Source organism: Triturus cristatus, chromosome 7 (assembly GCF_964204655.1).
Source record: "Triturus cristatus chromosome 7, aTriCri1.1, whole genome shotgun sequence".
In the NCBI taxonomy this organism is placed as follows: Eukaryota; Metazoa; Chordata; class Amphibia; order Caudata; family Salamandridae; genus Triturus; species Triturus cristatus.
Window position 1 is genome coordinate 732,416,368 of NC_140590.1, and position 23,067 is coordinate 732,439,434.

The window sequence follows — 23,067 nt, forward strand, 5'->3', positions numbered from 1 at the left end:
ACACAGGCATGCCTATAATCTCCGGTCTCTTCATGGGACACACAGGCATGCATATAATCTCCGGTCTCTTCATGGGACACACAGGCATGCCTATAATCCGAGGTCTCTTCATAGGACACACAGGCATGCCTATAATCTCCAGTCTCTTCATGGGACAAACAGGCATGCCTATAATCTCCGGTCTCTTCATGGGACACTCAGGCATGCCTATAATCTCCGGTCTCTTCATGGGACACACAGGCATGCCTATAATCTCTGGTCTCTTCATGGGACACACAGGCATGCCTATAATCTGAGTTCTCTTCATGGGACACACAGGCATGCTTATAATATGAGGTCTCTATATGGGACACACAAGCATGCCTATAATCTCTGGTCTCTTCATGGGACACACAGGCATGCCTATAGTCCGAGTTCTCTTCATGGGACACACAGGCATGCTTATATTCTGAGGTCTCTTCATGGGACACACAAGCATGCCTATAATCTCTGGTCTCTTCATGGGACACACAGGCATGCCTATAATCTTTGGTCTCTTCATGGGACACTCAGGCATGCCTATAATCCGAGGTCTCTTCCTGGGACACACAGGCATGCCTATAATCCAAGGTCTCTTCATGGGACACACAGGCATGCCTATAATCCGAGTTCTCTTCATGGGACAGACAGGCATGCCTATAATCTCTGGTCTCTTCATGGGACACACAGGCATGCCTATAGTTTCTGGTCACTTCATGGGACACATAAGCATGCCTATAATCTCCGGTCTCTTCATGGGACACACAGGCATGCGTATAATCCGAGGTCTCTTCATGGGACACACAGGCATGCCTATAATCTCCGATCTCTTCATGGGACACACAGGCATGCCTATAATCTCTGGTCTCTTCATGGGACACACAGGCATGCCTATAATCCGAGGTCTCTTCATGGGACACACAGGCATGCCTATAATTTCTGGTCTCTTCATGGGACACACAGGCATGCCTATAATCTCCAATCTCTTCATTGGACACAGAGGCATGCCTATAATCTCCAGTCTCTTCATGGGACATATAGGCATGCCTATAATCTCTGGTCTCTTCATGGGACACACAGGCATGCCTATAATCTCCAGTCTCTTCATGAGACACACAGGCATGCCTATAATCTCTGATCTCTTCATGGGACACAGGCATGACTATAATCTCCGGTCTCTTCATGGGACACACAGGCATGCCTATAATCCGAGGTCGCTTCATGGGATACCCAGGCATCCCTATAATCCGAGGTCTCTTCATTGGGCACACAGGCATGCCGATAATCTCCGGTCTCTTCATGGGACACAGGCATGCCTATAATCTCCGGTTTCTTCATGGGACACACAGGCATGCCTATAATCTCCGGTCTCTTCATGGGACACACAAGCATGCCTATAATCTTTGGTCTCTTCATGGGACACACAGGCATGCCTATAATCTCTGGTCTCTTCATGGGATACACAGGCATGCCTATAATATCTGATCTCTTAATGGGACACACAGGCATGCCTATAATCCGAGGTCTCTTCATGGGACACACAGGCATGCCTATAATCCGAGGTCTCTTCATGGGACACACAGGCATGCCTATAATCCGAGGTCTCTTCATGGGACACACAGGCATGCCTATAATCTCCAATCTCTTCATGGGACACACAGGCATGCCTATAATCTCCAGTCTCTTCATGGGACACACAGGCATGCCTATAATCTCCGGTCTCTTCATCGGACACACAGGCATGCATATAATCTCCGGTCTCTTCATGGGACACACAGGCATGCCTATAATCTCCGGTCTCTTCATGGAACACACAGGCCTGTCTATAATCTGAGGTCTCTTCATGGGACACACAGGCATGCCCATAATTAGAGGTCCCTTCGTGGGACACACAGACATGCCTATAATCCGCAGTCTCTTCATGGGACACACAGGCCTGTCTATAATCTGAGGTCTCTTCATGGGACACACAGGCATGCCTATAATCCTAGTTTTCTTCATGGGACACACAGGCATGCCTATAATCTTCGGTCTCTTCATGCGACACATAAGCATGCCTATAATCTCCGGTCGCTTCATGGGATACACAGGCATGCCTATAATCTCCGGTCTCTTCATGGGACACACAGGCATGCCTGTAATCTTCGGTCTCTTCATGGGACACCCAGGCATCCCTATAATCAGAGGTCTCTTCATGGGGCACACAGGCATGCTGATAATCTCCGGTCTCTTCATGGGACACACAGGCATGCCTATAATCTCCGGTCTCTTCATGGGACACACAGGCATGCCTATAATCTCCGGTATCTTCATGGGACTCACAAGCATGCTTATAATCTTCGGTCTCTTCATGGGACACACAGGCATGCCTATAATCACTGGTCTCTTCATGGGACACACAGGCATGCCTATAATCTCCAGTCTCTTCATGGGACACACAGGCATGCCTATAATCTGAGTTTTCTTCATGGGATACACAGGCATGCCTATAATCTGAGATCTCTTCATGAGACACACAAGCATGCCTATAATCTCCGGTCTCTTCATGGGACACAGGCATGCCTACAATCTTTGGTCTCTTCATGGAACACAGGCATGCCTATAATCTCTGTTCTCTTCATGGGATACACAGGCATGCCTATAATCTCCGGTCTCTTCATGGGACATACAGGCATGCATATAATCTCTGGTCTCTTCATTGGACACAGGCATTCCTATAATCCGAGGTCTCTTCATGGGACACACAGGCATGCCTATAATCCGAGGTCTCTTCATGGGACACACAGACATGCCTATAATCCGAGGTCTCTTCATGGAACACACAGGCATGCCTATAATCCGAGGTCTCTTCATGGGGCACACAAGCATGCCTATAATCTCCGGTCTCTTCATGGGACACACAGGCATGCCTATAATCTCCGGTCTCTTAATGGGACATACAGGCATGTCTATAATTTCTAGTCTCTTAATGGGACACACGGGCATGCCTATAATCTCTGGTCTCTTCATGGGACACACATGCATGCCTATAATCTCTGGTCCCTTCATGGGACACACAGGCATGCCTATAATCCTAGTTCTCTTCATGGGACACACAGGCATGCCTATAATCTGAGGTCTCTTCATGGGACACACAAGCATGCCTATAATCTCCGGTCTCTTCATGGGACACACAGGCATACCTACAATCTCCCGTCTCTTCATGGGACACACAGGCATGCCTATAATCTCCGGTCTCTTCATGGGACACACAGGCATGACTATAATCTCCGGTTTCTTCATGGGACACACAGGCATGACTATAATCTCCGGTCTCTTCATGGGACACACAGGCATGCCTATAATCTCCGGTCTCTTCATGGAACACATAGGCCTGTCTATAATCTGAGGTCTCTTCATGGGACACACAGGCATACCCATAAACCGAGGTCTCTTCGTGGGACACACAGGCATGCCTATAATCCATGGTCTCTTCATGGGACACCCAGGCATCCCTATAATCGGAGCTCTCTTCATGGGACACACAGTCATGCCGATAATCTCCGTTCTCCTCATGGGACACACAGGCATGCCTATAATCTCTGGTCTCTTCATGGGACACACAGGCATGCCTATAATCTCTGGTCTCTTCATGGGACACACAGGCATGCCTATAATCTCTGGTCTCTTCATGAGACTCACAAGCATGCCTATAATCTTCGGTCTCCATGGGACACACAGGCATGCCTATAATCTCTGGTCTCTTCATGGGATACACAGGCATGCCTATAATCTCCGGTCTCTTCATGGGACACACAGCCATGCCTATAATACGATTTCTCTTCATGGGACACACAGGCATGCCTATAATCTGAGATCTCTTCATGGGACACACAGGTATGCCTACAATCTCCGGTCTCTTCATGGGACACACAGGCATGCCTACAATCTCCAGCCTCTTCATGGGACACACAGGCATGCCTATAATCTCTGTTCTCTTCATGGGACACAGGCATGCCTATAATCTCCGGTCTCTTCATGGGACACACAGGCATGCATATAATATCTGGTCTCTTCATGGGACACACAAGCATTCCTATAATCCGAGGTCTCTTCATGGGACACACAGACATGCCTATAATCCGAGGTCTCTTCATGGGACACACAGGCATGCCTATAATCCGAGGTCTCTTCATGGGACACGCAAGCATGCCTATAATCTCCGGTCTCTTCATGGGACACACAGGCATGCCTATAATCTCTGGTCTCTTCATGGGACACACAGGCATGCCTATAATCTCCAGTCTCTTAATGGGACACACAGGCATGCCTATAATCTCTGGTCTCTTCATGGGACACACAGGCATGCCTATAATCTCCGGTCCCTTATGGGACACACAGGCATGCCTATAATCCTAGTTTTCTTCATGGGACACACAAGCATGCCTATAATCTCCGGTCTCTTCATGGGACACATAGGCATGCCTACAATCTCCCTTTTCTTCATGGGACACACAGGCATGCCTATAATCTCTGGTCTCTTCATGGGACACACAGGCATGCGTATAATCTCCGGTCTCTTCATGGGACACACAGGCATGCATATAATCTCCGGTCTCTTCATGGGACACACAGGCATGCCTATAATCTCCGGTCTCTTCATGGAACACACAGGCTTGTCTATAATCTGAGGTCTCTTCATGGGACACACAGGCATGCCCATAATCTGAGGTCTCTTCGTGGGACACACAGACATGCCTATAATCCGCAGTCTCTTCATGGGACACACAGGCATGCCTATAATCTCCGGTCTCTTCATGGGACACACAGGCATGCATATAATCTCCGTTCTCTTCATGGGACACAGGCATGCCTATAATCTCCGGTCTCTTCATGGGACACACAGGCATGCCTATAATCTCTGGTCTCTTCATGGGACACACAGGCATGCCTATAATCTCCAGTCTCTTAATGGGACACACAGGCATGCCTATAATCTCTGGTCTCTTCATGGGACACACAGGCATGCCTATAATCTCCGGTCCCTTATGGGACACACAGGCATGCCTATAATCCTAGTTTTCTTCATGGGACACACAAGCATGCCTATAATCTCCGGTCTCTTCATGGGACACATAGGCATGCCTACAATCTCCCTTCTCTTCATGGGACACACAGGCATGCCTATAATCTCCGGTCTCTTCATGGGACACATAGGCATGCCTATAATCTCCGGTCTCTTCATGGGACACACAGGCATGCATATAATCTCCGGTCTCTTCATGGGACACACAGGCATGCCTATAATCTCCGGTCTCTTCATGGAACACACAGGCTTGTCTATAATCTGAGGTCTCTTCATGGGACACACAGGCATGCCCATAATCTGAGGTCTCTTCGTGGGACACACAGACATGCCTATAATCCGCAGTCTCTTCATGGGACACACAGGCATGCCTATAATCTCCGGTCTCTTCATGGGACACACAGGCATGCATATAATCTCCGGTCTCTTAATGGGACACACAGGCATGCCTATAATCTCTGATCTCATCATGGGACACACAGGCATGCCTATAATCTCCGGTCCCTTATGGGACACACAGGCATGCCTATAATCCTAATTTTCTTCATGGGACACACAAGCATGCCTATAATCTCCGGTCTCTTCATGGGACACACAGGCATGCCTACAATCTCCCTTCTCTTCATGGGACACACAGGCATGCCTATAATCTCTGGTCTCTTCATGGGACACACAGGCATGCCTATAATCTCCGGTCTCTTCATGGGACACACAGGCATGCATATAATCTCCGGTCTGTTCATGGGACACACAGGCATGCCTATAGTCTCTGGTCTCTTCATGAGACTCACAAGCATGCCTATAATCTTCGGTCTCCATGGGACACACAGGCATGCCTATAATCTCTGGTCTCTTCATGGGACACACAGGCATGCCTATAATCTCCGGTCTCTTCATGGGACACACAGCCATGCCTATAATACGATTTCTCTTCATGGGACACACAGGCATGCCTATAATCTGAGATCTCTTCATGGGACACATGGGTATGCCTACAATCTCCGGTCTCTTCATGGGACACACAGGCATGCCTACAATCTCCGGTCTCTTCATGGGACACACAGGCATGCCTATAATCTCCGTTCTCTTCATGGGACACAGGCATGCCTATAATCTCCGGTCTCTTCATGGGACACACAGGCATGCATATAATCTCTGGTCTCTTCATGGGACACACAGGCATGCCTATAATCTCCGGTCCCTTATGGGACACACAGGCATGCTTATAATCCTAGTTTTCTTCATGGGACACACAAGCATGCCTATAATCTCCGGTCTCTTCATGGGACACACAGGCATGCCTACAATCTCCCTTCTATTCATGGGACACACAGGCATGCCTATAATCTCCGGTCTCTTCATGGGACACACAGGCATGCCTATAATCTCCGGTCTCTTCATGGGACACACAGGCATGCATATAATCTCCGGTCTCTTCATGGGACACACAGGCATGCCTATAATCTCCGGTCTCTTCATGGAACACACAGGCCTGCCTATAATCTCCGGTCTCTTAATGGGACACACAGGCATGCCTATAATCTCTGGTCTCTTCATGGGACACACAGGCATGCCTATAATCTCCGGTCCCTTATGGGACACACAGGCATGCCTATAATCCTAGTTTTCTTCATGGGACACACAAGCATGCCTATAATCTCCGGTCTCTTCATGGGACACACAGGCATGCCTACAATCTCCCTTCTCTTCATGGGACACACAGGCATGCCTATAATCTCCGGTCTCTTCATGGGACACACAGGCATGCCTATAATCTCCGGTCTCTTCATGGGACACACAGGCATGCATATAATCTCCGGTCTCTTCATGGGACACACAGGCATGCCTATAATCTCCGGTCTCTTCATGGAACACACAGGCCTGCCTATAATCTGAGGTCTCTGCATGGGACACACAGTCATGCCTATAATCCGAGGTCTCTTCATGGGACACACAGACATGCCTATAATCTGAGGTCTCTTCATGGGACACCCAGGCATCCCTATAATCGGAGGTCTCTTCATGGGGCACACAGGCATGCCTATAAACTCGGTCTCTTCATGGGACGCACAGGCATGCCTATAATCCGAGTTCTCTTCATGGGACACACATGCATGCCTATATTCTGAGATCTCTTCATGGGACACACAAGCATGCCTATAATCTCCGGTCTCTTCATGGGACACACAGGCATCCCTACAATCTCTGGTCTCTTCATGGGACACAAAGGCATGCCTATAATCTCCGGTCTGTTCATGGGACACACAGGCATGCCTATAATCTCCGGTCTGTTCATGGGACACACAGGCATGCCTATATTCTCTGGTCTCTTCATGGGACACACAGGCATGCCTATAATCTCCAGTCTCTTCATGGGACACACAGGCATACCTATAATTTCAGGTCTCTTCATGGGACACACAGGCATGCCTTTAATCTGAGGTCTCTTCATGGGACACACAGGCATGCCCATAATCTCGGTCTCTTCATGGGACACACAGGCATGCCTATAATCTCCGGTGTCTTCATGGGACACATGGCCATGTCTATAATTTCCGTTCTCTTCATGGGACACACAGGCATGCCTATAATCTCCAGTCTCTTCATGGGACACACAGGCATGCCTATTATCTCGGTCTCTTCATGGGACACACAAACATGCCTATAATCTCGGTCTTTTCATGGGATACACAGGCATGCCTATAATCTCTGGTCTCTTAATGAGACACACAGGCATGCCTATAATCTGAGGTCTCTTCATGGGGCACACAGGCATGCCGAAATCTCCGGTCTCTTCATGGGATACACAGGCATGCCTATAATCTCCGGTCTCTTCATGGGACACACAGGCATGCCTATAATCTCCAGTCTTCATGGGACACAGGCATGCCTATAATCTCTAGTTTTCATGGGACACACAGGCATGCCTATAATCTCCGGTCTCTTCATGGGACACACAGGCATGCCTATAATCTCCGGTCTCTTCATGGGACACACAGGCATGCCTATAATCTCCGGTCACTTAATGGGACACTCAGCCATGCCTATAATCTCCGGTCTCTTCATGGGACACACAGGCATGCCTATAATCTCCGGTCTCTTCATGGGACACACAGGCATGCCTATAATCTCCGGTCTCTTCATGGGACACACAGGCATACCTATAATCCTAGTTTTCTTCATGGGACACACAGGCATGCCTAAAATACAAGGTCTCTTCATGGGACACACAGGCATGCCTATCATCTCTGGTCCCTTCATGGGACACACAGGCATGCCTATAATCCTAGTTCTCTTCATGGGACACACAGGCATGCCTATAATCTCCGGTCTCTTCATGGGACACACAGGCATGCCTATAATCTCCAGTCTCTTCATGGGACACACAGGCATACCTATAATCCTAGTTTTCTTCATGGGACACACAGGCATGCCTAAAATACAAGGTCTCTTCATGGGACACACAGGCATGCCTATAATCTCTGGTCCCTTCATGGGACACACAGGCATGCCTATAATCTTCGGTCTCTTCATGGGACACCCAGGCATCCCTATAATCGGAGGTCTCTTCATGGGGCACACAGGCATGCTGATAATCGGAGGTCTCTTCATGGGACACACAGGCATGCCTATAATCTCCGGTCTCTTCATGGGACACACAGGCATGCCTATAATCTCCGGTATCTTCATGGGACTCACAAGCATGCCTATAATCTTCGGTCTCTTCATGGGACACACAGGCATGCCTATAATCTCCGGTCTCTTCATGGGACACACAAGCATGCCTATAATCTGAGTTTTCTTCATGGGATACACAGGCATGCCTATAATCTGAGATCTCTTCATGAGACACACAAGCATGCCTATAATAGCCGGTCTCTTCATGGGACACACAGGCATGCCTACAATCTTTGGTCTCTTCATGGGACACAGTCATGCCTATAATCTCCGTTCTCTTCATGGGACACACAGGCATGCCTATAATCTCCGGTCTCTTCATGGGACACACAGGCATGCATATAATCTCTGGTCTCTTCATTGGACACACAGGCATTCCTATAATCCGAGGTCTCTTCATGGGACACACAGGCATGCCTATAATCCGAGGTCTCTTCATGGGACACACAGACATGCCTATAATCCGAGGTCTCTTCATGGAACACACAGGCATGCCTATAATCCGAGGTCTCTTCATGGGGCACACAAGCATGCCTATAATCTCCGGTCTCTTCATGGGACACACAGGCATGCCTATAATCTCCGGTCTCTTCATGGGACATACAGGCATGTCTATAATTTACGGTCTCTTAATGGGACACACAGGCATGCATATAATCTCTGGTCTCTTCATGGGACACACATGCATGCCTATAATCTCCAGTCCCTTCATGGGACACACAGGCATGCCTATAATCCTAGTTTTCTTCATGGGACACACAGGCAAGCCTATAATCTGAGGTCTCTTCATGGGACACACAGGCATGCCTATAATCTCCAGTCTCTTCATGGGACACACAGGCATACCTATAATCCTAGTTTTCTTCATGGGACACACAGGCATGCCTAAAATACAAGGTCTCTTCATGGGACACACAGGCATGCCTATAATTTCTGGTCCCTTCATGGGACACACAGGCATGCCTATAATCTTCGGTCTCTTCATGGGACACCCAGGCATCCCTATAATCGGAGGTCTCTTCATGGGGCACACAGGCATGCTGATAATCTCTGGTCCCTTCATGGGACACACAGGCATGCCTATAATCCTAGTTCTCTTCATGGGACACACAGGCATGCCTATAATCTCCGGTCTCTTCATGGGACACACAGGCATGCCTATAATCTCCAGTCTCTTCATGGGACACACAGGCATACCTATAATCCTAGTTTTCTTCATGGGACACACAGGCATGCCTAAAATACAAGGTCTCTTCATGGGACACACAGGCATGCCTATAATCTCTGGTCCCTTCATGGGACACACAGGCATGCCTATAATTTTCGGTCTCTTCATGGGACACCCAGGCAACCCTATAATCGGAGGTCTCTTCATGGGGCACACAGGCATGCTGATAATCTCCGGTCTCTTCATGGGACACACAGGCATGCCTATAATCTCCGGTCTCTTCATGGGACACACAGGCATGCCTATAATCTCCGGTATCTTCATGGGACTCACAAGCATGCCTATAATCTTTGGTCTCTTCATGGGACACACAGGCATGCCTATAATCACTGGTCTCTTCATGGGACACACAGGCATGCCTATAATCTCCGGTCTCTTCATGGGACACACAGGCATGCCTATAATCTGAGTTTTCTTCATGGGATACACAGGCATGCCTATAATCTGAGATCTCTTCATGAGACACACAAGCATGCCTATAATCGCCGGTCTCTTCATGGGACACACAGGCATGCCTACAATCTTTGGTCTCTTCATGGGACACAGGCATGCCTATAATCTCCGTTCTCTTCATGGGACACACAGGCATGCCTATAATCTCCGGTCTCTTCATGGGACACACAGGCATGCATATAATCTCTGGTCTCTTCATTGGACACACAGGCATTCCTATAATCCGAGGTCTCTTCATGGGACACACAGGCATGCCTATAATCCGAGGTCTCTTCATGGGACACACAGACATGCCTATAATCCGAGGTCTCTTCATGGAACACACAGGCATGCCTATAATCCGAGGTCTCTTCATGGGGCACACAAGCATGCCTATAATCTCCGGTCTCTTCATGGGACACACAGGCATGCCTATAATCTCCGGTCTCTTCATGGGACATACAGGCATGTCTATAATTTACGGTCTCTTAATGGGACACACAGGCATGCATATAATCTCTGGTCTCTTCATGGGACACACATTCATGCCTATAATCTCCAGTCCCTTCATGGGACACACAGGCATGCCTATAATCCTAGTTCTCTTCATGGGACACACAGGCAAGCCTATAATCTGAGGTCTCTTCATGGGACACACAAGCATGCCTATAATCTCCGGTCTCTTCATGAGACACACAGGCATGCCTACAATCTCCCGTCTCTTCATGGGACACACAGGCATGCCTATAATCTCCGGTCCCTTCAAGGGACACACAGGCATGACTATAATCTCCGGTTTCTTCATGGGACACACAGGCATGCATATAATCTCCGGTCTCTTCATGGGACACACAGGCATGCCTATAATCTCCGGTCTCTTCATGGAACACATAGGCCTGTCTATAATCTGAGGTCTCTTCATGGGACACACAGGCATACCCATAAACCGAGGTCTCTTCGTGGGACACACAGGCATGCCTATAATCCGTGGTCTCTTCATGGGACACCCAGGCATCCCTATAATTGGAGGTCTCTTCATGGGAAACACAGTCATGCCGATAATCTCTGGTCTCTTCATGGGACACACAGGCATGCCTATAATCTCTGGTCTCTTCATGGGACACACAGGCATGCCTATAATCTCCGGTCTCTTCATGGGACACACAGGCATGCCTATAATCTCTGGTCTCTTCATGAGACTCACAAGCATGCCTATAATCTTCGGTCTCCATGGGACACACAGGCATGCCTATAATCTCCGGTCTCTTCATGGGACACACAGCCATGCCTATAATACGATTTCTCTTCATGGGACACACAGGCATGCCTATAATCTGAGATCTCTTCATGGGACACACAGGTATGCCTACAATCTCCGGTCTCTTCATGGGACACACAGGCATGCCTACAATCTCCGGTCTCTTCATGGGACACACAGGCATGCCTATAATCTCCGCTCTTCATGGGACACAGGCATGCCTATAATCTCCGGTCTCTTCATGGGACACACAGGCATGCATATAATCTCTGGTCTCTTCATTGGACACACAGGCATTCCTATAATCCGAGGTCTCTTCATGGGACACACAGACATGCCTATAATCCGAGGTCTCTTCATGGGACACACAGGCATGCCTATAATCCGAGGTCTCTTCATGGGACACGCAAGCATGCCTATAATCTCCGGTCTCTTCATGGGACACACAGGCATGCCTATAATCTCTGGTCTCTTCATGGGACACACAGGCATGCCTATAATCTCTGGTCTCTTCATGGGACACACAGGCATGCCTATAATCTCCGGTCCCTTATGGGACACACAGGCATGCCTATAATCCTAGTTTTCTTCATGGGACACACAAGCATGCCTATAATCTCTGGTCTCTTCATAGGACACACAGGCATGCCTACAATCTCCCTTCTCTTCATGGGACACACAGGCATGCCTATAATCTCCAGTCTCTTCATGGGACACACAGGCATGCCTATAATCTCCGGTCTCTTCATCGGACACACAGGCATGCATATAATCTCCGGTCTCTTCATGGGACACACAGGCATGCCTATAATCTCCGGTCTCTTCATGGAACACACAGGCCTGTCTATAATCTGAGGTCTCTTCATGAGACACACAGGCATGCCCATAATTAGAGGTCCCTTCGTGGGACACACAGACATGCCTATAATCCGCAGTCTCTTCATGGGACACACAGGCCTGTCTATAATCTGAGGTCTCTTCATGGGACACACAGGCATGCCTATAATCCTAGTTTTCTTCATGGGACACACAGGCATGCCTAAAATCCAAGGTCTCTTCATGGGACACATAGTCATGCCTATAATCTCTGGTCCCTTCATGGGACACACAGGCATGCCTATAATCCTAGTTCTCTTCATGGGACACACAGGCATGCCTATAATCTTCGGTCTCTTCATGCGACACATAAGCATGCCTATAATCTCCGGTCGCTTCATGGGATACACAGGCATGCCTATAATCTCCGGTCTCTTCATGGGACACACAGGCATGCCTGTAATCTTCGGTCTCTTCATGGGACACCCAGGCATCCCTATAATCAGAGGTCTCTTCATGGGGCACACAGGCATGCTGATAATCTCCGGTCTCTTCATGGGACACACAGGCATGCCTATAATCTCCGGTCTCTTCATGGGACACACAGGCATGCCTATAATCTCCGGTATCTTCATGGGACTCACAAGCATGCCTATAATCTTCGGTCTCTTCATGGGACACACAGGCATGCCTATAATCACTGGTCTCTTCATGGGACACACAGGCATGCCTATAATCTCCAGTCTCTTCATGGGACACACAGGCATGCCTATAATCCGAGTTTTCTTCATGGGATACACAGGCATGCCTATAATCTGAGATCTCTTCATGAGACACACAAGCATGCCTATAATCTCCGGTCTCTTCATGGGACACAGGAATGCCTACAATCTTTGGTCTCTTCATGGAACACAGGCATGCCTATAATCTCTGTTCTCTTCATGGGACACACAGGCATGCCTATAATCTCCGGTCTCTTCATGGGACATACAGGCATGCATATAATCTCTGGTCTCTTCATTGGACACAGGCATTCCTATAATCCGAGGTCTCTTCATGGGACACACAGGCATGCCTATAATCCGAGGTCTCTTCATGGGACACACAGACATGCCTATAATCCGAGGTCTCTTCATGGAACACACAGGCATGCCTATAATCCGAGGTCTCTTCATGGGGCACACAAGCATGCCTATAATCTCCGGTCTCTTCATGGGACACACAGGCATGCCTATAATCTCCGGTCTCTTAATGGGACATACAGGCATGTCTATAATTTCTAGTCTCTTAATGGGACACACGGGCATGCCTATAATCTCTGGTCTCTTCATGGGACACACATGCATGCCTATAATCTCTGGTCCCTTCATGGGACACACAGGCATGCCTATAATCCTAGTTCTCTTCATGGGACACACAGGCATGCCTATAATCTGAGGTCTCTTCATGGGACACACAAGCATGCCTATAATCTCCGGTCTCTTCATGGGACACACAGGCATACCTACAATCTCCCGTCTCTTCATGGGACACACAGGCATGCCTATAATCTCCGGTCTCTTCATGGGACACACAGGCATGACTATAATCTCCGGTTTCTTCATGGGACACACAGGCATGACTATAATCTCCGGTCTCTTCATGGGACACACAGGCATGCCTATAATCTCCGGTCTCTTCATGGAACACATAGGCCTGTCTATAATCTGAGGTCTCTTCATGGGACACACAGGCATACCCATAAACCGAGGTCTCTTCGTGGGACACACAGGCATGCCTATAATCCATGGTCTCTTCATGGGACACCCAGGCATCCCTATAATCGGAGGTCTCTTCATGGGACACACAGTCATGCCGATAATCTCCGGTCTCCTCATGGGACACACAGGCATGCCTATAATCTCTGGTCTCTTCATGGGACACACAGGCATGCCTATAATCTCCGGTCTCTTCATGGGACACACAGGCATGCCTATAATCTCTGGTCTCTTCATGAGACTCACAAGCATGCCTATAATCTTCAGTCTCCATGGGACACACAGGCATGCCTATAATCTCTGGTCTCTTCATGGGATACACAGGCATGCCTATAATCTCCGGTCTCTTCATGGGACACACAGCCATGCCTATAATACGATTTCTCTTCATGGGACACACAGGCATGCCTATAATCTGAGATCTCTTCATGGGACACACAGGTATGCCTACAATCTCCGGTCTCTTCATGGGACACACAGGCATGCCTACAATCTCCGGCCTCTTCATGGGACACACAGGCATGCCTATAATCTCTGTTCTCTTCATGGGACACAGGCATGCCTATAATCTCCGGTCTCTTCATGGGACACACAGGCATGCATATAATATCTGGTCTCTTCATGGGACACACAAGCATTCCTATAATCCGAGGTCTCTTCATGGGACACACAGACATGCCTATAATCCGAGGTCTCTTCATGGGACACACAGGCATGCCTATAATCCGAGGTCTCTTCATGGGACACGCAAGCATGCCTATAATCTCCGGTCTCTTCATGGGACACACAGGCATGCCTATAATCTCTGGTCTCTTCATGGGACACACAGGCATGCCTATAATCTCCAGTCTCTTAATGGGACACACAGGCATGCCTATAATCTCTGGTCTCTTCATGGGACACACAGGCATGCCTATAATCTCCGGTCCCTTATGGGACACACAGGCATGCCTATAATCCTAGTTTTCTTCATGGGACACACAAGCATGCCTATAATCTCCGGTCTCTTCATGGGACACATAGGCATGCCTACAATCTCCCTTCTCTTCATGGGACACACAGGCATGCCTATAATCTCCGGTCTCTTCATGGGACACATAGGCATGCCTATAATCTCCGGTCTCTTCATGGGACACACAGGCATGCATATAATCTCCGGTCTCTTCATGGGACACACAGGCATGCCTATAATCTCCGGTCTCTTCATGGAACACACAGGCTTGTCTATAATCTGAGGTCTCTTCATGGGACACACAGGCATGCCCATAATCTGAGGTCTCTTCGTGGGACACACAGACATGCCTATAATCCACAGTCTCTTCATGGGACACACAGGCATGCCTATAATCTCCGGTCTCTTCATGGGACACACAGGCATGCATATAATCTCCGTTCTCTTCATGGGACACAGGCATGCCTATAATCTCCGGTCTCTTCATGGGACACACAGGCATGCCTATAATCTCTGGTCTCTTCATGGCACACACAGGCATGCCTATAATCTCCAGTCTCTTAATGGGACACACAGGCATGCCTATAATCTCTGGTCTCTTCATGGGACACACAGGCATGCCTATAATCTCCGGTCCCTTATGGGACACACAGGCATGCCTATAATCCTAGTTTTCTTCATGGGACACACAAGCATGCCTATAATCTCCGGTCTCTTCATGGGACACATAGGCATGCCTACAATCTCCCTTCTCTTCATGGGACACACAGGCATGCCTATAATCTCCGGTCTCTTCATGGGACACATAGGCATGCCTATAATCCCCGGTCTCTTCATGGGACACACAGGCATGCATATAATCTCCGGTCTCTTCATGGGACACACAGGCATGCCTATAATCTCCGGTCTCTTCATGGAACACACAGGCTTGTCTATAATCGGAGGTCTCTTCATGGGACACACAGGCATGCCCATAATCTGAGGTCTCTTCGTGGGACACACAGACATGCCTATAATCCGCAGTCTCTTCATGGGACACACAGGCATGCCTATAATCTCCGGTCTCTTCATGGGACACACAGGCATGCATATAATCTCCGGTCTCTTAATGGGACACACAGGCATGCCTATAATCTCTGATCTCATCATGGGACACACAGGCATGCCTATAATCTCCGGTCCCTTATGGGACACACAGGCATGCCTATAATCCTAGTTTTCTTCATGGGACACACAAGCATGCCTATAATCTCCGGTCTCTTCATGGGACACACAGGCATGCCTACAATCTCCCTTCTCTTCATGGGACACACAGGCATGCCTATAATCTCTGGTCTCTTCATGGGACACACAGGCATGCCTATAATCTCCGGTCTCTTCATGGGACACACAGGCATGCATATAATCTCCGGTCTGTTCATGGGACACACAGGCATGCCTATAGTCTCTGGTCTCTTCATGAGACTCACAAGCATGCCTATAATCTTCGGTCTCCATGGGACACACAGGCATGCCTATAATCTCTGGTCTCTTCATGGGACACACAGGCATGCCTATAATCTCCGGTCTCTTCATGGGACACACAGCCATGCCTATAATACGATTTCTCTTCATGGGACACACAGGCATGCCTATAATCTGAGATCTCTTCATGGGACACATGGGTATGCCTACAATCTCCGGTCTCTTCATGGGACACACAGGCATGCCTACAATCTCCGGTCTGTTCATGGGACACACAGGCATGCCTATAATCTCCGTTCTCTTCATGGGACACAGGCATGCCTATAATCTCCGGTCTCTTCATGGGACACACAGGCATGCATATAATCTCTGGTCTCTTCATGGGACACACAGGCATGCCTATAATCTCCGGTCCCTTATGGGACACACAGGCATGCTTATAATCCTAGTTTTCTTCATGGGACACACAAGCATGCCTATAATCTCCGGTCTCTTCATGGGACACACAGGCATGCCTACAATCGCCCTTCTATTCATGGGACACACAGGCATGCCTATAATCTCCGGTCTCTTCATGGGACACACAGGCATGCCTATAATCTCCGGTCTCTTCATGGGACACACAGGCATGCATATAATCTCCGGTCTCTTCATGGGACACACAGGCATGCCTATAATCTCCGGTCTCTTCATGGAACACACAGGCCTGCCTATAATCTCCGGTCTCTTAATGGGACACACAGGCATGCCTATAATCTCTGGTCTCTTCATGGGACACACAGGCATGCCTATAATCTCCGGTCCCTTATGGGACACACAGGCATGCCTATAATCCTAGTTTTCTTCATGGGACACACAAGCATGCCTATAATCTCCGGTCTCTTCATGGGACACACAGGCATGCCTACAATCTCCCTTCTCTTCATGGGACACACAGGCATGCCTATAATCTCCGGTCTCTTCATGGGACACACAGGCATGCCTATAATCTCCGGTCTCTTCATGGGACACACAGGCATGCATATAATCTCCGGTCTCTTCATGGGACACACAGGCATGCCTATAATCTCCGGTCTCTTCATGGGACTCACAAGCATGCCTATAATCTTTGGTCTCTTCATGGGACACACAGGCATGCCTATAATCACTGGTCTCTTCATGGGACACACAGGCATGCCTATAATCTCCGGTCTCTTCATGGGACACACAGGCATGCCTATAATCTGAGTTTTCTTCATGGGATACACAGGCATGCCTATAATCTGAGATCTCTTCATGAGACACACAAGCATGCCTATAATCGCCGGTCTCTTCATGGGACACACAGGCATGCCTATAATCTTTGGTCTCTTCATGGGACACACAGGCATGCCTATAATCTCCGTTCTCTTCATGGGACACACAGGCATGCCTATAATCTCCGGTCTCTTCATGGGACACACAGGCATGCATATAATCTCTGGTCTCTTCATTGGACACACAGGCATTCCTATAATCCGAGGTCTCTTCATGGGACACACAGGCATGCCTATAATCCGAGGTCTCTTCATGGGACACACAGACATGCCTATAATCCGAGGTCTCTTCATGGAACACACAGGCATGCCTATAATCCGAGGTCTCTTCATGGGGCACACAAGCATGCCTATAATCTCCGGTCTCTTCATGGGACACACAGGCATGCCTATAATCTCCGGTCTCTTCATGGGACATACAGGCATGTCTATAATTTACGGTCTCTTAATGGGACACACAGGCATGCATATAATCTCTGGTCTCTTCATGGGACACACATGCATGCCTATAATCTCCAGTCCCTTCATGGGACACACAGGCATGCCTATAATCCTAGTTCTCTTCATGGGACACACAGGCAAGCCTATAATCTGAGGTCTCTTCATGGGACACACAAGCATGCCTATAATCTCCGGTCTCTTCATGAGACACACAGGCATGCCTACAATCTCCCATCTCTTCATGGGACACACAGGCATGCCTATAATCTCCGGTCCCTTCAAGGGACACACAGGCATGACTATAATCTCCGGTTTCTTCATGGGACACACAGGCATGCATATAATCTCCGGTCTCTTCATGGGACACACAGGCATGCCTATAATCTCTGGTCTCTTCATGGAACACATAGGCCTGTCTATAATCTGAGGTCTCTTCATGGGACACACAGGCATACCCATAAACCGAGGTCTCTTCGTGGGATACACAGGCATGCCTATAATCTCCGGTCTCTTCATGGGACACACAGGCATGCCTGTAATCTTCGGTCTCTTCATGGGACACCCAGGCATCCCTATAATCAGAGGTCTCTTCATGGGGCACACAGGCATGCTGATAATCTCCGGTCTCTTCATGGGACACACAGGCATGCCTATAATCTCCGGTCTCTTCATGGGACACACAGGCATGCCTATAATCTCCGGTATCTTCATGGGACTCACAAGCATGCCTATAATCTTCGGTCTCTTCATGGGACACACAGGCATGCCTATAATCACTGGTCTCTTCATGGGACACACAGGCATGCCTATAATCTCCAGTCTCTTCATGGGACACACAGGCATGCCTATAATCCGAGTTTTCTTCATGGGATACACAGGCATGCCTATAATCTGAGATCTCTTCATGAGACACACAAGCATGCCTATAATCTCCGGTCTCTTCATGGGACACAGGAATGCCTACAATCTTTGGTCTCTTCATGGAACACAGGCATGCCTATAATCTCTGTTCTCTTCATGGGACACACAGGCATGCCTATAATCTCCGGTCTCTTCATGGGACATACAGGCATGCATATAATCTCTGGTCTCTTCATTGGACACAGGCATTCCTATAATCCGAGGTCTCTTCATGGGACACACAGGCATGCCTATAATCCGAGGTCTCTTCATGGGACACACAGACATGCCTATAATCCGAGGTCTCTTCATGGAACACACAGGCATGCCTATAATCCGAGGTCTCTTCATGGGGCACACAAGCATGCCTATAATCTCCGGTCTCTTCATGGGACACACAGGCATGCCTATAATCTCCGGTCTCTTAATGGGACATACAAGCATGTCTATAATTTCTAGTCTCTTAATGGGACACACGGGCATGCCTATAATCTCTGGTCTCTTCATGGGACACACATGCATGCCTATAATCTCTGGTCCCTTCATGGGACACACAGGCATGCCTATAATCCTAGTTCTCTTCATGGGACACACAGGCATGCCTATAATCTGAGGTCTCTTCATGGGACACACAAGCATGCCTATAATCTCCGGTCTCTTCATGGGACACACAGGCATACCTACAATCTCCCGTCTCTTCATGGGACACACAGGCATGCCTATAATCTCCGGTCTCTTCATGGGACACACAGGCATGACTATAATCTCCGGTTTCTTCATGGGACACACAGGCATGACTATAATCTCCGGTCTCTTCATGGGACACACAGGCATGCCTATAATCTCCGGTCTCTTCATGGAACACATAGGCCTGTCTATAATCTGAGGTCTCTTCATGGGACACACAGGCATACCCATAAACCGAGGTCTCTTCGTGGGACACACAGGCATGCCTATAATCCATGGTCTCTTCATGGGACACCCAGGCATCCCTATAATCGGAGGTCTCTTCATGGGACACACAGTCATGCCGATAATCTCCGGTCTCCTCATGGGACACACAGGCATGCCTATAATCTCTGGTCTCTTCATGGGACACACAGGCATGCCTATAATCTCCGGTCTCTTCATGGGACACACAGGCATGCCTATAATCTCTGGTCTCTTCATGAGACTCACAAGCATGCCTATAATCTTCAGTCTCCATGGGACACACAGGCATGCCTATAATCTCTGGTCTCTTCATGGGATACACAGGCATGCCTATAATCTCCGGTCTCTTCATGGGACACACAGCCATGCCTATAATACGATTTCTCTTCATGGGACACACAGGCATGCCTATAATCTGAGATCTCTTCATGGGACACACAGGTATGCCTACAATCTCCGGTCTCTTCATGGGACACACAGGCATGCCTACAATCTCCGGCCTCTTCATGGGACACACAGGCATGCCTATAATCTCTGTTCTCTTCATGGGACACAGGCATGCCTATAATCTCCGGTCTCTTCATGGGACACACAGGCATGCATATAATATCTGGTCTCTTCATGGGACACACAAGCATTCCTATAATCCGAGGTCTCTTCATGGGACACACAGACATGCCTATAATCCGAGGTCTCTTCATGGGACACACAGGCATGCCTATAATCCGAGGTCTCTTCATGGGACACGCAAGCATGCCTATAATCTCCGGTCTCTTCATGGGACACACAGGCATGCCTATAATCTCTGGTCTCTTCATGGGACACACAGGCATGCCTATAATCTCCAGTCTCTTAATGGGACACACAGGCATGCCTATAATCTCTGGTCTCTTCATGGGACACACAGGCATGCCTATAATCTCCGGTCCCTTATGGGACACACAGGCATGCCTATAATCCTAGTTTTCTTCATGGGACACACAAGCATGCCTATAATCTCCGGTCTCTTCATGGGACACATAGGCATGCCTACAATCTCCCTTCTCTTCATGGGACACACAGGCATGCCTATAATCTCCGGTCTCTTCATGGGACACATAGGCATGCCTATAATCTCCGGTCTCTTCATGGGACACACAGGCATGCATATAATCTCCGGTCTCTTCATGGGACACACAGGCATGCCTATAATCTCCGGTCTCTTCATGGAACACACAGGCTTGTCTATAATCTGAGGTCTCTTCATGGGACACACAGGCATGCCCATAATCTGAGGTCTCTTCGTGGGACACACAGACATGCCTATAATCCACAGTCTCTTCATGGGACACACAGGCATGCCTATAATCTCCGGTCTCTTCATGGGACACACAGGCATGCATATAATCTCCGTTCTCTTCATGGGACACAGGCATGCCTATAATCTCCGGTCTCTTCATGGGACACACAGGCATGCCTATAATCTCTGGTCTCTTCATGGGACACACAGGCATGCCTATAATCTCCAGTCTCTTAATGGGACACACAGGCATGCCTATAATCTCTGGTCTCTTCATGGGACACACAGGCATGCCTATAATCTCCGGTCCCTTATGGGACACACAGGCATGCCTATAATCCTAGTTTTCTTCATGGGACACACAAGCATGCCTATAATCTCCGGTCTCTTCATGGGACACATAGGCATGCCTACAATCTCCCTTCTCTTCATGGGACACACAGGCATGCCTATAATCTCCGGTCTCTTCATGGGACACATAGGCATGCCTATAATCTCCGGTCTCTTCATGGGACACACAGGCATGCATATAATCTCCGGTCTCTTCATGGGACACACAGGCATGCCTATAATCTCCGGTCTCTTCATGGAACACACAGGCTTGTCTATAATCGGAGGTCTCTTCATGGGACACACAGGCATGCCCATAATCTGAGGTCTCTTCGTGGGACACACAGACATGCCTATAATCCGCAGTCTCTTCATGGGACACACAGGCATGCCTATAATCTCCGGTCTCTTCATGGGACACACAGGCATGCATATAATCTCCGGTCTCTTAATGGGACACACAGGCATGCCTATAATCTCTGATCTCATCATGGGACACACAGGCATGCCTATAATCTCCGGTCCCTTATGGGACACACAGGCATGCCTATAATCCTAGTTTTCTTCATGGGACACACAAGCATGCCTATAATCTCCGGTCTCTTCATGGGACACACAGGCATGCCTACAATCTCCCTTCTCTTCATGGGACACACAGGCATGCCTATAATCTCTGGTCTCTTCATGGGACACACAGGCATGCCTATAATCTCCGGTCTCTTCATGGGACACACAGGCATGCATATAATCTCCGGTCTGTTCATGGGACACACAGGCATGCCTATAGTCTCTGGTCTCTTCATGAGACTCACAAGCATGCCTATAATCTTCGGTCTCCATGGGACACACAGGCATGCCTATAATCTCTGGTCTCTTCATGGGACACACAGGCATGCCTATAATCTCCGGTCTCTTCATGGGACACACAGCCATGCCTATAATACGATTTCTCTTCATGGGACACACAGGCATGCCTATAATCTGAGATCTCTTCATGGGACACATGGGTATGCCTACAATCTCCGGTCTCTTCATGGGACACACAGGCATGCCTACAATCTCCGGTCTGTTCATGGGACACACAGGCATGCCTATAATCTCCGTTCTCTTCATGGGACACAGGCATGCCTATAATCTCCGGTCTCTTCATGGGACACACAGGCATGCATATAATCTCTGGTCTCTTCATGGGACACACAGGCATGCCTATAATCTCCGGTC